This window comes from Pongo pygmaeus, chromosome Y (genome assembly GCF_028885625.2).
Source record: "Pongo pygmaeus isolate AG05252 chromosome Y, NHGRI_mPonPyg2-v2.0_pri, whole genome shotgun sequence".
NCBI classification, from domain to species: Eukaryota; Metazoa; Chordata; class Mammalia; order Primates; family Hominidae; genus Pongo; species Pongo pygmaeus.
In genome coordinates this window covers 34,300,443-34,317,690 of record NC_072397.2, presented here as the reverse complement: position 1 = coordinate 34,317,690, position 17,248 = coordinate 34,300,443, and positions in this window count along the sequence as shown.

Sequence of the window (17,248 nt, the reverse complement as noted above, 5' to 3'; positions counted from 1 at the left end):
ACCCTAAGACTTAAAGTATAATAATCATAAAATAAAAAGAAAAAATTAAATTCCCTTCTCATTGCAGTAAACTTATACACATAAAGCTGGACTTAAGACAGTTCATTGATGAACCTGATAGATGAACACATGCTTCCAACATTTCAACCAACTGTTTCATCTTATATGAAGAAATGCAGTGCAATTTTTAAGCCACACTTTAACTACTGCTGAAAAACAGGCAGCACTACAGACAGCAAAGGAATTTGAAGTTGAATAACTGACACCCGGTAGTCAGTCAAAAAATAAACAGAAGCGAAGGATGAAAATGGATTAAAAAAAGACACAATTATTATTTCCAATAGAAACAAAAACAGTGCTGTTTGAAAACCCCAAATGAAGCCTTAGTAAACCTACAGAAGAATAGAAAAGAAAACGCTTTCTACTCTGCATATTAGCAGGCTTTGAAAGAACCAGAACAAAACTTCTTAATTACTCTGAACTGTCCTTGTTGAATTCACAAACTAGAAAAAATCTCACAGGTTTTTTGGAATGGTTGAGAGAGCCTTTTGAAAAATATACATCTCAGTCTCTTAATTCAATCAAGGGATACACAATTTTAAAATACTAATTTATTTTCAGCCATCCTCTAATATCAGAACAAAACTACAGAAGCAGTCTGTGGGATCAGATAGCAGTTTGGAAAACTTTCTGGGGTGGCTTTTTTGATCTTTTAAAACAAGAACTGGAAAGAGAAGTCCTAGAAAGTAGAAGGGAGTCACCAGAGAATGAAAAAGGCATTACTGGCCACTTCACAAAACTACAAATCCAGAATCTCCAAGATGCACGTGCTGATTTCTAGTAGTGTGACAAGCTAGGGCATTTTCAAATGAATTGCCCAGGCAGGAAAAGAATATATCTCAACTTTGTCCAGCTTGTGGGGGAGACTAGTGAAAGTAGAAGGGTTCCAGAGACATAGGTCACCAGGTCCAGTGTGTATTTCCCAGATTGTTCAGCAGGAATAATGGTTCCCCGGCTCTACCAGCCATTGTGATCTACAGGATTCAAGTAATACAGGAGGTAAAATGGAAATTAAACAACAACAACAACAACAACTTTCAGTCCGTTGAGATAAAATCTTGTACAAGCCTCCCATTCATTCAGGTGGGGAACCAATGCCTGGCATAGGCATGCTGTTTCTGTATACTCAGAGGGCTTTCAGAAAATGAAGATTTTTTTTTCTTTCTTTTCTTTTCTTTTTTTTTTTTTGTTGGCATAAACCCAGTGGGATCTAGTGGGTACTGGCTGAAATATTTCTTTTTGTTTTTGACTGGTTGCTCAACCCATATGAATCATCTCTTCAGTACCTGATTGGTCCTGAGCTAGCATCCCAGGATAAGTTTTAAATTAGGTCCTGTGTCAAACTAAGCAGTCTTTGCAAATTATCACTTCAGACAGCTCCCAGGAAAAGTGCCTGAGTTAACTCTCTAATAGGTCCTGGGCCTGGGCAAAGCTAAGTCACAGATTCTCCAAGACAGCTTGCAAACTAAGTATATGTCTTTATTTTTTAGGCCATATAATCCTTAACCCCCAGTGGACATGTTATTCAAGCTTCTATCTGTGTTGGCAGAGAGCTTCTTTTGTCACTCATTTAAACCTTTGCTCCAAACAGTTTCCTGTGTCTACACTCCTTAATCTTCTTAAATGTAAAAGAAAAGACTCTTAGTGTTATCTCAAATGAAAGAAAGGCTGTTATATCTTGGTGCATTGTTAAAACAACAATATTGTCTGACCTATGACATATTTTTGCAGCTTTCTTTTAATGTCAGGGTCTGCTTGGGTAATCAACTTTTCTTGTAAGATTAACTTTATCTTAACTCAATAGGGAGATAGGAACATGTGTTTCAATAAAGCCTCTCTCAGGATTTTTAAAAAGGCTCTATAATTTTTATGTGGTTTTAACCTATTATGAGAGAGTAATTATGAAGTTTTGTCCTCTTCAATTATAAGCCTTCCAGTAGGTTCACTTATATTTTTCACTCCACTATAGGATCAATAAGATTCCAATTCAGTTTTCAGAACTCCATCCTTTCCTAGTTTGAATAAGAATTCTGTTATCAGTTCAACTTTTTTTCCTTTCACCCTCCCTTTTTCATGATTTATGAAAACATGTGGTTCATCCATGAGTAACTCTGCTCTCTGTAAAGCTGCCTGCTTGAGGGCAACAGTTAGGGTTTGGTTTAGGAGTAATGTATCATCTATTCAGGTATGATTAAGCATTTGAGTTAGATTTTGAAATATCTCTCTATATCCACCAGGTTCATCACAGGACATTTGCTTATGTTTTTCATTCTTTTGTCTAAGTCCCTGCAATGAGAAGAAAACTTCTACTATATCAGTGTCACATCTAGGGAGTATTTTCTGCAGGGGCAACAGTGAGGTTGGGGTTTCTTTAGTGGCACAACAAGACAAGCTGATGAAATGGCTATTGGAGGTTGTAAATGAGGGTGGCAGGTATGGCATTTAGAAGATAGATTTGAGTGTTCCTCAGGGGCGTGTCTCTGACTTTAATGAATTGTCTCCTTGAATCCTGCCTGTTATGACTGCCAAGAGGGCAGAGTCTGCTTTACAATGCTTAGAAAGATCTGGGTTGTCTCCCAAATCAAAGTAAGTTTGTACAAAAAAAAAATCCAACTATTTTCTTTGCCATCTGAAGAAAAGATGCACCTGCTGAATAGTACTAAAATGAACACTTCCCTCAGAAAGCTAGGCATGTCTGTCCTGGAGCTGGTAGGGCTGTCATGACCTTGAGCAATAAATACAAAAATAAGCCACTTTCTTTTTTCAGAGTCTCACAGTCAATGAAATTTCTGTGTTTCAGAATGTAATCTAGAGAGGTGCACATGGCAGAGACTTTGTGAAGTTTCTAAATAAATATAGAAAAAATCTTCATATTCTCTTTTTCCCCCTTTTGAAGTAGCCCTGACTGAATAAAAAGACAGGATATTCCTTGTTTTTGCATTCCTCTTGTCTTTTCTGAGTCTGTTGACTGACATAGTGCCCCCATGGATGCAAGCTAAAGCTTCACCCACAGTTCCAGAGGAGCTAGACAACCAGACAAGTAATGTTTACCTACACAGGCTTTAGCTCCCCACTGGTGACTCTGTTGATTTCTTAAGCCTACTCAACCCAGAAGGTGGCCAAAGTAACTTGGGAACCTAAAAAATGATTATATATTCATTGGATTCTAGCAAGACCCTTTTATAGGGAAAGAATTTTAATACTATTTGTGACTTCCCTTGCTATGGCCTAGAAAAAATATTGAAATTGCAGGAAATAAGATCAATTGATCTTGAAACATAAAATTCTTTGTTAGTTTAAATGTCAGTGTTGCTGGAGGAAGTAGGTGTGGCTCAAAACAAGTAAAGATTGTATGCCTGGCTTTCATAAGACACACTTAGCTAAAATATGTCTCTCAAGGGCACCTTCCTTCTGATTATTGAAAGTGGAAATTTTCTATTTACTGATAGGGCACAGAGTCTTATTACTGTTAGAGAGATATAGGAAAGAGAGGAGTTAAAAAACCAAGGGTTTTGTGCAAAGTACTGACAAGGCTTCCCCACAGAGAAAATCCGTATATCACTAGGTTGTATTTTAAGATGTAAAATATTCCATGAAAATGCTGAATCCCAGGTTTATACAGACAAAATTTAGAAAAGAAAGGTTAACTTTCTATCGTATTTCCCCACAGTATGTGTCTCTGCAGAAAAGGGATGTGTCTCACAAAGAAACTGTTTATATATATATGGTTGTGCTAAGCTTTTTAAAGAGAAATAACAGGCCAAAAAGAGAAATTTTATTTGAATGAATGCCATTCTCTACATTGTCATGGATATCTATCATCCGTGGACAAAAATACGCTTATCAAATAAAAATTTTCAGATCACAATTTTGGATTCTTCCTCTTTTGAAGAAAAAAAATCACAAAATAGCAACTCTTTGAATTATGTTTCTAACGACTGACTTTTACCAGTAAGTTTATATCTCCAGGTCACAACATTGCAACAAAGAAGAAACAGGAGGGACATTAGCCACACAATGACAAAAAATAAATAAATAAAATGCCACAGAAAAGCCTGGAATATTTGGTGCCAACACTCTGATGGCTGTCAGAAACTGTAGTTAGTTTGGAGGCCTTCACATAACCTTGTGGTATAGTCTTAACCGGAAATCTTCAATTAAGTTAGGTATCCTTTCAGTCCTACATGACAGCTGGATCCTCTGTGAAAGAAAACATTTGAAATAGAGGTAACATTTTCAACAACAGAGGCTGAAAGGAGACTGCTAATGTCTCCCAGCATCTCTTTCTCCTAAGCTTTGTAAGAATGGCAGGCAATCAATCAGATTTTACCTGGCACTGGCCCAGAGCTTTGTTTGCTCTTCAGATATTAAAACTAGGTAAAAAAACAAATAACAAAAACAAACAAATAAAAACTGAGAACAAGCTGCAGATATGAACGCAAATAGAGGACAAGCTGCAGATATGAATGTAAATCGTTTGGAATTGCTCTCCTACACACTTTTTTTTTTTAATGGATTTTCAATCCATCCCTTAAGCTGGAGTGCAGTTGCGTGATCTTGGCTTGCAAGCTCCATCTCTGGGGTTTATGCCATTCTCCTGCCTTAGCCTACCAAGTAGCTGTCACTACAGGTGCCCACCACCACACCTGGCTAATTTTTTTATTTTTAGTAGACTTCATGGGGGCTTCACCATGTTAGCCAGGATGATCTCGATCTCGATGTCCTCATGACCTGCCCGCATTGGCCACCCAAAGTGCTGCGATAACAGTCATGAGCCACCGTGCCCAGCCACTACTGAACTTTTTAGTTAAAGCCTTTCCCAGTCCATGAACCAAAAGCAAAACTTGCTGTCCCCCAGTGAACCACAATCTATCAGTCTCTCATTTTTAGATGACACACACATGTTTTTAATCTCAAGAAAATTAAAAATTATGAATGCAAAATATGAGATGACAGTAAATGTTCAATATGTAAACTTCTGGTGGAGAAGAGTCAGTTATCCACTTTGAGAAAGAGTCTGATATTTTTATGGACTCAGAAGAAAGAAAATATACCAACTAGTTTTGAAGAAAGCACTACTCATCTTTTCTGAGTCCTTGTGCCTGGAACAATTAATAGCTGATGTAATGACTTAGCTTGGCTTAGCAACTTGGCCTTGAGCCACACAAGAGCTAAAGTGAAAGCATGATCCAGGATCTTGGCCTGGGAGCAGAGGCTAAAATGATAATTTACAGAAATTTAGGTCAGAGTCTGAAGCATGTTTAGTAATATAAGGTGCCCTTTGTAACACTGGAGTCCAATGAGTACATGCCCTAAAAAAGAGAAAACTATTTCCTGGAAGCACTCTGGTTACACAAAAGACACAACATTTTAATGCGGTGTCTTGTTTTTTTATCTGAGTAGCTGTGGGCATGTCTTAAGCATACACACAAAAAAAGTTGAGCTTTTTAAAAAAATTGATTTGATTGGGCCACAGGATTGTGCAGGATTCTTAAATTTGTGTCTGCAGCCTGATATTACAGGCTGTTTCTCTGCTTGCAGAAATTTTACCAACAATCCACCACAACTATGTAGCTCTTCCTTGTCAATACTATTGAAGACTTAGATAGTTTCTGAGGGTCAAAGGCACATTGCTAGAAGTCTCCTATGTGCAAGGCTTTTTGCCCTGTGAAACAACCCACATCTTTGTAAATACTGTAAAATTGTTCATGTCTTCTTAGCAGTCATATCAGAAAAGCCCATAAGAAACAACTCCCAAACGTAAGACAAAGATTCTCCCTAGAAACAATCAAAACAAAATTTTGTTACCACAGGTTTTCCCATCTTCTTGATGTGAAGAATCTTTAGTCACATCATCATCAGCTTTTCCAGTTTTTACATCCAACCCTCCACGTTCCTTACTACCCTTATAGGAAATGCCCAATGAATGAGGTTCCAGTAAAGTGCAGGTTTCTTTTTCATTACAGTGCCTTAAACAAATAAAGTAAGACCTGGGAAAGTTTTTTGATATATCAATAAATATATAGAGGCTTTCTAATATCTAGCCCTTTTTTTAGTCTTAAATGGGGAGATGTTATGTTATTGCTAAGCCAAAATTTACTGCTTCTGAGAAATAGCACTACATACGACACAAAGATGATGGGACACAACACATTTGTTCTATAGCTTGTCATAATAAATGAAAAGAAGTCAAAGAGAGAAAGAGTGAAGAACAGACAAGATTCTAATTTCCAGTGGAAAGAGAGACAGAGACCTTTGAACACCCTAATTTAAGCCATAGTGATCTCATAGATAAGAAAAAAAAAAAAAGAAAAAAAGAAAGGAAGAAAAAGGAAAGCAGGACATTGGCCCTTTAGATACCCCAGATTTAAACCTTTCCCAAACCAGGGCTGGGACGACGTCTTTGGGTCTTTGCATTTTCTAGCATTTCTTCTTTTCTGGTTGCCACTTCATTCTTCAGTGTCTGCAGAAGAGAAAGCTTGTGGTATGCCTGATTCATTTAAAGATTTGCAGGGAACTGTCACCTGTACCAGTACCTGACTTGCTTACCTCATCATGGATAACATGCAAAGCTGTATGCAGTGGCTGGACTCAACCAACACTCACTCATGCATCTGCCTCCATTCTGTGTCTGGTGCATACATAGCAAAATGAAACCTAAGCCCATAGTTTGAGCTGAGTACAGCCTGTAAGATGGGTGTGTAAAATTAGATAAGCAGGCTAAAGGGAAACTTTTACAAATGTGCCATCATGCACAGAGATTGTTGGCTGGTGAAGCGACATCATAGAGATCTTGTGACCAAGATGACATTCATCACCAGTGGGCAGTGGATTATTCAATTATGCCTATGTAATGGAGCCTCGCTAAAAACCAACAAGGCTGTTGGGAACCAAGATGGCTGAATAGGAAGAGCTCTGGTCTACAGCTCACAGCGCGAACTACACAGAAGACGGGTGATTTCTGCATTTCCATCTGAGGTACTGTGTTCATCTCCCCAAGGAGTGCCAGAGAGTGGGTGCAGGTCAGTGGTTGCACGCACTGCATGCGAGGTGAAGAAGGGTGAGGCATTGCGTTACACGGGAAGCGCAAGGGGTCAGGGAATTCCATTTCCTAGTCAAAGAAAGCGGTGACAGACGGCACCTGGAAAATTGGGTCACTCCCACCCGAATACTGTGCTTTTCCGAAGGGCTTAAAAAATGGCACACCAGGAGATTATATCCTGCTCAGGGGGTCTTATGCCCAAGGAGTCTTGCTGATTGCTAGCACAGCAGTCTCAGATGAAACTGCAAGGTGGCAGCGAGGCTTTGGGAGGGGTGCACGCCACTGCCCAGGTTTGCTTAGGTAAACAAAGCAACCAGGAAGCTCGAACTGGGTGGAGCCCACCACAGCTCAAGTTTGCCTGCCTGCCTCTGTAAGCTCCACTTCTGGGGGCAGGGCACAGACAAACAAAAAGACAGTAGTAACCACTGCAGACTTAAATGTCCCTGTCTGACAGTTTTGAAGAGAGCAGTGGTTCTCCCAGCACGCAGCTGCAGATCTGAAAATGGGCAGACTGCCGCCTCAAGTGGGTCCCTAACGGCGGACCCCTGAGCAGCCTAACTGGGAGGCACCCCCCATTAGGAGCAGACTGACATCCCACACAGCCAGGTACTCCAACAGTCCAACAGCTGAGGGTCCTGTCTGTTAGAAGGAAAAATAACAAAAAGAAAGCACATCCACACAAAAAACCCATACGTACATCACCATCATCAAAGACCAAAAGTAGATAAAACCACAAAGATGGGGGAAAAGCAGAGCAGAAAAGCTGGAAACTCTGAAAAGCAGAGTGCCTTTCCTCCTCAAAAGGAACGCAGTTCCTTATCAGCAATGGAACAAAGCTGGATGGAGAATGACTTTGGCGAGCTGAGAGAAGGCTTCAGACGATCAAATTACTCCGAGCTATGGGAGGATATTCAAACCAAAGGCAAAGAAGTTGAAAACTTTGAAAAAAAATTTACATGAATCTATAACTAGAATAACCAACACAGAGAAGTGCTTAAAGGAGCTGAAGGAGCTGAAAGCCAAGGCTCGAGAACTATGTGAAGAATGCAGAAGCCTCAGGAGCCAATGCTATCAACTGGAAGAAAGGGTATCAGCAATGGAAGATGAAATGAATGAAATGAAGTGAGAAGGGAAGTATAGAGAAAAAAGAATAAAAGGAAATTAGCAAAGTCTCCAAGAAATATGGGACTATGTGAAAAGACCAAATCTACATCTTATTTGTGGACCTGAAAGTGACGGGGAGAATGAAAGTAAGTTGGAAAACACTCTGCATGATATTATCCAGGGGAACTTCCCCAATCTAGCAAGGCAGGCCAACATTCAGATTCAGGAAATACAGAGAACACCACAAAGATACTCCTTGAGAAGACCAACTCCAAGACACATAATTGTAACATTCACCAAAATTGAAATGAAGGACAAAAGGATAAGGACAGCCAGAGAGAAAGGTCGGATTACCCTCAAAGGGAAGCCCATCAGACTAACAGTGGATCTCTCGGCAGAAACTCTGCAAGCCAGAGGAGAGTGGGGGCCAATATTCAACATTCCTAAAGAAAAGCATTTTCAACACAAAATTTCATACCCAGCCAAACTAAGCCTCATAAGTGAAGGAGAAATAAAATACTTTACAGACAAGCAAATGCTGGGAGATATTGTCACCAACAGGCCTGCCCTAAAGGAGCTCCTGAAGGAAGTGCTAAACATGGAAAGGAACAACCGGTACTAGCCACTGCAAAATCATGCCAAAATGTAAAGATCATCAAGACTAGGAAGAAACTGCATCAACTAATGGGCAAAATAACCAGCTAACATCATAATGACAGGAACAAATTCACAAACAACAATATTTAATTTAAATGTAAAGGGACCAAATGCTCCAATTAAAAGACACAGACTGGCAAATTGAATAAAGAGTTAAGACCCATCAGTGTCTCGTATTCAGGAAACCAATTTCATGCACAGAGAAACACATGGCCTCAAAATAAAAGGATGGAGAAAGATCTACCAAGCAAATGGAAAACAAAAAAAGGCAGGGGTTGCAATCCTAGTCTCTGATAAAACAGACTTTAAATAAATGAAGATCAAAAGAGACAAAGAAGACCATTACATAATGGTAAAGGGATCAATTCAACAAGAAGACCTAACTATCTTAAAAATATATGCACCCAATACAGGAGCACCCAGATTCATAAAGCAAGTCTTGAGTAACCTACAAAGAGACTTAGACTCCCACACATTAATAGTGGGAGACTTTAACAACCCACTGTCAACATTACACAGATCAACGAGACAGAAAGTCAACAAAGATACCCAGGAATTGAACTCAACTCTGCACCACGCAGACCTAATAGACATCTACAGAACTCTACAATCCAAATCAACAGAATATACATATTTTTCAGCACCATACCACACCTATTCCAAAATTGACCACATAATTGGAAGTAAAACTCTTCTAAGCAAATGTAAAAGAACAGAAATTATAACAAACTATCTTTCAGATCACCGTGCAATCAAACTAGAACTAAGGACTAAGAATCTCACTCAAAACCACTCAACTGCATGGAAACTGAACAACCTGCTCCTGAATGACTACTGAGTACATAACGAAACGAAGTCAGAAATAAAAATGTTCTCTGAAAACAATGAGAACCAAGACACAACATACCAGAATCTCTGGGATGCATTCAAAGCAGTGTGTAGAGGCAAATTTATAGCACTAAATGCCCACAAGAGAAAGCAGGAAAGATCCAAAATTGACATTCTAACATCACAATTAAATGAAGTAGAAAAGTAAGAGCAAACATATTCAAAAGCTAGCAGAAGGCAAGAAAAAACTAAGATCAGAGCAGAACTGAAGGAAATAGAGACACAAAAACCCCTTCAAAAAATTAACGAATTCAGGAGCTGGTTTTTTGAAAAGATCAACAAAATTGGTACACCACTAGCAGACTAATAAAGAAAAAAAGAGAGAAGAATCAAATAGATGCAATAAAAAATGATAAAGGGGATATCACCACTGATCCCACAGAAATACAAACTACCATCAGAGAATACTACAAACACCTCTACGCAAATAAACTAGAAAATCTAGAAGAAATGGATAAATTCTTCAACACATACAATCTCCCAACACTAAACCAGGAAGAAGTTGAATCTCTGAATACACCAATAATAGGAGCTGAAATTGCAGCAATAATGAATAGCTTCCAAACCAAAAAGAGTCCAGGACCAGATGGATTCACAGCCAAATTCTACCAGAGGTAAAAGGAGGAACTGGTACCATTCCTTCTGAAACTATTCCAATCTAAAGAAAAACAGGGAATCCTCCCTAACTCATTTTATGAGGCCAGCATCATCCTGATACCAAAGCCGTGCAGAGACACAACCAAAAAAGAGAATTTTAGACCAATATCCTTGATGAACATTGATGCAAATATCCTCAGTAAAAAACTGGCAAACCAAATCCAGCAGCACATCAAAAAGCTTATCCACCATGATCAAGTGGTCTTCATCCCTGGGAGGCAAAGCTGGTTCAATATACACAAATCAACAAGTGTAATCCAGCATATAAACAGAACCAAAGACAAAAACCACATGATTATCTCAATAGATGCAGAAAAGGCCTTTGACAAAATTCAACAACCCTTCATGCTAAAAACTCTCAATAAATTACGTATTGATGGGGTGAATCTCAAAATAATAAGAGCTATCTATGACAAACCCACAGCCAATATCATACTGAATGGGCAAAAACTGGAAGCACTCGCTTTGAAAACTGGCACAAGATTGGGATGCCCTCTCTCACCACTCCTATTCAACATAGTGCTGGAAATTCTGGCCAGGGCAATTAGGTAGGAGAAGTAAATAAATGGTATTCATTAGGAAAACAGGAAGTCTAATTGTTCCTGTTTGCAGATGACATGATTTTATATCTAGGAAACCCCATTGTCTCAGCCCAAAATCTCCTTAAGCTGATAAGCAAGTTCAGCAACATCTCAGGATACACACTCAATGTACAAAAATCACAAGCATTCTTATACACCAACAACAGACAAACAGAGAACCAAATCATGAGTGAACTCGCATTCACAATTGCTTCAAAGGGATTAAAATACCTAGGAATCCAACTTACAAGGGACATGAAGGACCTCTTCAAGGGGAAATAGAAACCACTCTTTAAGCAAATAAAAGTTGATACAAACAAATGGAAGAACATTCCATGTGCATGGGTAGGAATAATCAATATCATGAAAATGGCCATACTGCCCAAGATAAATTACAAATACAACGCCATCCTCATCAAGCTACCAATGACTTTCTTCACATAATAGAAAAATCAACTTTAAATTTCATATGGAATGAAAAAAGAGCCCACATCACCAAGTCAATCATAAGCCAAAAGAACAAAGCTGGAGGCATCACCCTACCTGAATTCAAACTATACTACAAGGCTACAGTAACCAAAACAGCATGGTACTGGTACCAAAACAGAGATATAGATCAATGGAACAGAACAGAGCCCTCAGAAGTAATGCTGCATATCTACAACTATCTGATCTTTGACAAACCTGAGAAAAACAAGCAATGGGGAAAGGATTCCCTATTTAATAAATGGTGCTGGGAAAACTGCCTAGCCATATGTAGAAAGCTGAAACTGGATCCCTTCATTACACCTTATACAAAAATCCATTCAGGATGGATTAAAGATTTAAACGTTAGACCTAAAACCATAAAAACCCTAGAAGAAAACCTAGGCATTACCATTCAAGATGTAGGCTTGGGCAAGGACTTCATGTCTAAAACACCAAAAGCAATGGCAACACAAGCCAAAATTGACAAGTGGGATCTAATTAAACTAAAGAGCTTCTGCACAGCAAAAGAAACTACCATCAGAGTGAACAGGCAACCTACAAAATGGGAGAAAATTTTCGCTACCTACTCATCTGACAAAGGGCTAATATCCAGGATCTACAATGAACTCAAACAAATTTACAAGAGAAAAACAAACAACCCCATCAAAAAGTGGGAGAAGGACATGAACAGACACTTCTCAAAAGAAGACATTTATGCAGCCAAAAACACATGAAAAAATGCTCACCATCACTGGCCATCAGAAAAATGCAAATCAAAACCACAATGATATACCATCTCACACCAGTTAGAATGGCAATCATTAAAAAGTCAGGAAACAACAGGTAGTGGAGAGGATGTGGAGAAACAGGAACACTTTTACACTGTTGGTGGGACTGGAAACTAGTTCAACCATTGTGGAAGACAGTGTGGCGATTCCTCAGGGATGTAGAACTAGACATACCATTTGACCCAGCCATCCCATTACTGGGTATATACCCAAAGGACTATAAATCATACTGCTATAAAGACACATGCGCATGTATGTTTATTGTGGCACTATTCATAATAGCAAAGACTTGGAACCAACCCAAATGTCCAACAATGATAGACTGGATTAAGAAAATGTGGCACATATACAACATGGAACACTATGCAGCCATAAAAAATGAGTTCATGTCCTTTGTAGGGACATGGATCAAATTGGAAATCGTCATTCTCAGTAAGCTATCACAAGAACAAAAAAACAAACACTGCATATTCTCACTTGTAGGTGGGAATTGAACAATGAGAACACATGGAAACAGGAAGGGGAACATCATACTTCGGGGACTGTTGTGGGGTGGGGGGAGGGGGGAGGGATAGTATTGGGAGATATATCTAATGCTAGATGACGAGTTAATGGGTGCAGCACACCAGCATGTCCCATGTATATATATGTAACTAACCTGCACGTTGTGCACATGTAACCTAAAACTTAAAGTATAATAATAAATAAATAAATAAAAACCAGCAAGACAGGATTCATAGAGCTTTTGGACAACTGAACACATACAGTGTTCTAGAAAATTGCATGCTCATAAAAAGGGACACAGATAATTTTAAAGCTCATACAGAGTGTAGGGCTGTTTGCTTTGAAAGAAGTTTCTGCCTTTAATAATGTGTCCAGAATTTTAACTTATTAACTAGAACATACTCTAAGGTAACCTAAATCTGCACACTACAAACATTAAAACCTGTGTATTTCCACCAAAATGATTCTAGATTTCACTAATATGTTGCAGCAAGTTTTACTTTAGAGAGACAAAGTTTTCTTTCGTTAACTGGGTAAGAACTAGCTATTCATAAAGGAAAAGAAAATCAATTGATATCTCGCCACAAATTCTAGTCATATGTTCAGTTTAGGAGAATGATCATCAGTGAATTTTGTGCCAGAAGTATTTCTTCTAAAAGACAAGTCTTTTAATTTATAATTGTGTGTCTCTGAAGTGTTTGTGCCACTATAAAGTCAAGGGCACCATCTCTGATAGTTCTCTGTCTTTCTGGGATGGAAGTTAAGGCTGCCTTATAACGCAGTGCAGGTATTCCAGGATATAAAAATAAGTAAAATCAACATTATTACAGGATTCGCTGTCATAAACATCTAATAAAACACAACTCTGTTATTATATATAGTAGTAGCCATAGATACATATTAGAGCTTGCAAGAATAGTCTAGTACACAACAGTCTGCTTTTATATTTGGACTTATGTGTGCATAAAATAATCACATTTGGGCAAAGAAACTCTTATATTACTTCTTTTAAAGCTACAGTGCTTAAAATGATGTGAAAATCTAAATACTTAGCTTGGACATTTCCAGTTCTGTTTCCAAGCCTTAGCTATGGGTGAAATTGTTTTGGGCTATGAAGATGGATTAGGGCATCTTGCAACTCATGATACATTTAGTTCAGCTTAGTTCTCATGCCCTGAGCAGACAGACTGACAATTTAAACTCATCAATTTTATTTTCAACATCTTTAACATGGATTCTGTCTCCTGGGCTGAGCTCCAGATCTTCCTCAGCACCTCACACTCTCTCTCATTGGTCTGTTCCAACTCCAACTTAATATTACAGTGAATAAGGGCCTTACATTCTTCCAGTACAATTCAATTATGTGAATCAAGGTCCTTAATTTGAATCATAACCTCTTGAGTGAAAGTTCCCATCCAAAATACCTGAGAGGCCAGGTCTTTGGCACATGCCTCCCATGCTGTCAGCTTTCGCCAGCAATTAACGTATCATTGGCAGATGCTTTACCCATCATTTTTGGAAATGTAATAGTAGAACAGCCATCTGGACTCTGTCCAAAGGTCGTATAAGGGGTTTGGAACCAAAGCTTTTCATTAGCCTACACGAGATCAAAAAGAGGCAGGAGGGATGCACCTAGTCCGATGGCAGGGCCATTGACTGATACAACAATAGGCTTTTTAAATTCAATAAAAGTATTCACAAAGTTCTTGATTGTGTCAAACAGTTCAAGGCTTGCTCTGTTTCTGTCATTCCTTAAGTGCGTCACAAAGTACCCAAAATCAAGACTGCAAGAAAAGACACTTCCAGTTGCACTGAACAGCAGGAGCTTGCTTTCATCTGCAGCAGCACTATTCAGAGCATTAACCATATCTTTAATTACTCTGTATTAAGTGCATTTTTTTCTGTCGATCTAGTTGATAGCACTATCTGGATAAATCCATCCTCTTTCTTCACTAAAATGTCTCTGTATGTGCTGCCACTTTCTGTTAACCTTATGGTGCAGTACATCTTCTTGAAAAAAGTGTGGTCTCTGCTGTCATCAGTAATATTTCTTTGCATACCTTTCACTCTTGGAACTGAGGTATGCATGCCTGTTGTTCCATTGGCTGCTAATGGGTCTATTAATACCACTATATCTTTTTGGGTAGCAGAACCTGTGGCCATGGAATTGGTAATTGAGCCAGACATCTTCGACATTAGTGGTTGTTTCTGAGTCTTGTTCTCTATTCCAGTCTGTTCTGCACCAGGATGTGAAAAAGGGTACCGGAGGAGTTTCCATTTTGTCACCTTGAGGACCACCGTGTCCTGCTGATCTGCTGCAATAGGGTCCAGTTCCTCAAGTTTCTGAAAGCCACTCACAGTTTTCTTCTTGTTAAATGGGCTGTCAGGTGCAAGGGTCTTGATAGTTGAATTTATTATCTCCATATTCTTTGTGTCTGAGAGAATTGAAGCTGCCTTTCTCCTAACGTTCTTGCTGGCAGTAAATAACTTGCTGTTTTTGGATATGTGGTGTTTAGCAGTCACTAGCATTTTAGAAGAGTTTTTAGAATAGCTCACTTTTGGAGATCTGGAAGTTCTTCTGGCATTGTTTGAAAAAATTCTACTGTTTCTAGTCCATGTCAGTTTTTTCTGTTTTTCAGTCTGTCGTCTATTAAAACTATGTATAAATTTTTCACAGTTCATGAGGTGCTGCTCTGGTTCACAAGTGTAATCCTATTTGTCATAACCTTTCCACTGAACCAAATACTCTGTATTCCCATTTTTATCTTGTCTTTTGTCAACAATAGTTTCATCCTCAAACTCCTGGGAAGCCATGAGGAAAGACATAGGATTGGAGCAGTTGCTGTGCCCACTTCGTTTCAGTTGCTTCTCCAAATAGCCACTTCTTTCTGCCTCCAGTTCTTCACCAGGTTCTGCATATGGATGAACCTCTTCTATTTTGTCACCACTGGTGTAGTGAAAATTGTGTGAACTAGCAGCTATGCTATGTTCCTGAACCTCTCCACACTTACTCCCTGGTGGGACAGCTTGGGCTTTGTCTCATGCTGCATGATAGCTTGCTCAGTAGCCTCAGGTGAGAGTAGCTTAATCCACAGCCCCAACTCTCTGACGTAGTACAGAAAGCTTTCTTCCTTCCTGTTACTCTTTTTTGTTTGTTTGTTTAATTGTGGTAGCTATGACAATTGTATGGAACATTCTAATGTTATAACATTTTTAAAGTTACACTAGCTTACCTTCAGTAACACAAAAACCTTTACTCCTGTATAATTTACCACCATTATTTCACTAACTGAGTTCTCAAAATTATAATTTTATTCATTTTATGTCAAAAACAAATAAGAGGTGATTTTTTTATTAAATATATTTGTGTTTTAAGTTACGTGGAGAACAACTTGTGGAGGTGCATATTATTAATTTTTTCTTTCTTTCTTTTTTTTTTTTTTTGAGATGGAGTCTCCCCCTGTCAGCCAGGCTGGAGTGCAGTGGTGTGATCTTGGATCACCGGAAGCTCTGCCTCCTGGGTTAACTCCATTCTCCCGTGTCAGCCTCCTGAGTAGTTGAGACTACAGGCTACTGCCACCTTGCCTGGCGAATTTTTTGTATTTTTAGTACAGACCGGGTTTCACCGTGTTAGCCAGGATGGTCTGGATCACCTGACCTCCTGATCCATGCACCTCAGCCTTCCAAAGTGCTGGAATTATAGGCATGAGCCACTGCATCCAGTCAAATTTTTATCTTATTTATTTGCTTATGTATTTATCTTTACCTTAATCTTTGTTTGTTCATGCTGCTTTTGCATGTCTGTCCATTCTACCCTGAAGCACTCCATAAGACTTTTCTTAAAGGGTAGTCTACTTGTAAAAGGTGCCGGTTTTTATACGGGAATGTCACAATTTGTCCCTCACCTTTGATGGACAATTTAGTGGATCAAAAGTTTTAGGTTTGACGGTTTTTTCTGACAGCACTTGGTATATATTAGTCTACTGCTTTCTATACTGTTAGTTTTCAGATAAGAAATCTACTGCTTTTCAGTGGTTATTCAGATAAGTGATCCACTTGTTATTTTTAGGGACCCATTTACATGACTAGCTACTTTCCCTGCTTCCCTTGAAAATCCTCAAGATTCTCTTTGTATTTGTTTTAGACAGTTTAATTATCAGGTAAGTTTGAATTTGTTTCTATGAGTTTTTGTTACTTGGAGTCTGTTGAGATTCTTGGGTGTTTATTTATTGTGTAAATTGTCACGTTCTTATGACTATTTTGTTAAATAGTCTCCATGATCTTTTGTCTCTTCCTTCGAACTTCCAAAATGCATATGTATGGCTGCTTGATGGTGTCTCTCAGGATTCTAGGCTCTATAAATCTGCCTTGCCCCTTTTCAGACTCTGTTGGTGACCACTATATGGTTGACTGCCCCCAACGGTGTGTGTTGCAGAGTGGGGACAGTTTGTCAGTTGGTCTCGCAAGGCTGATGCATCCCAGAGCTCAATTCCCAGACT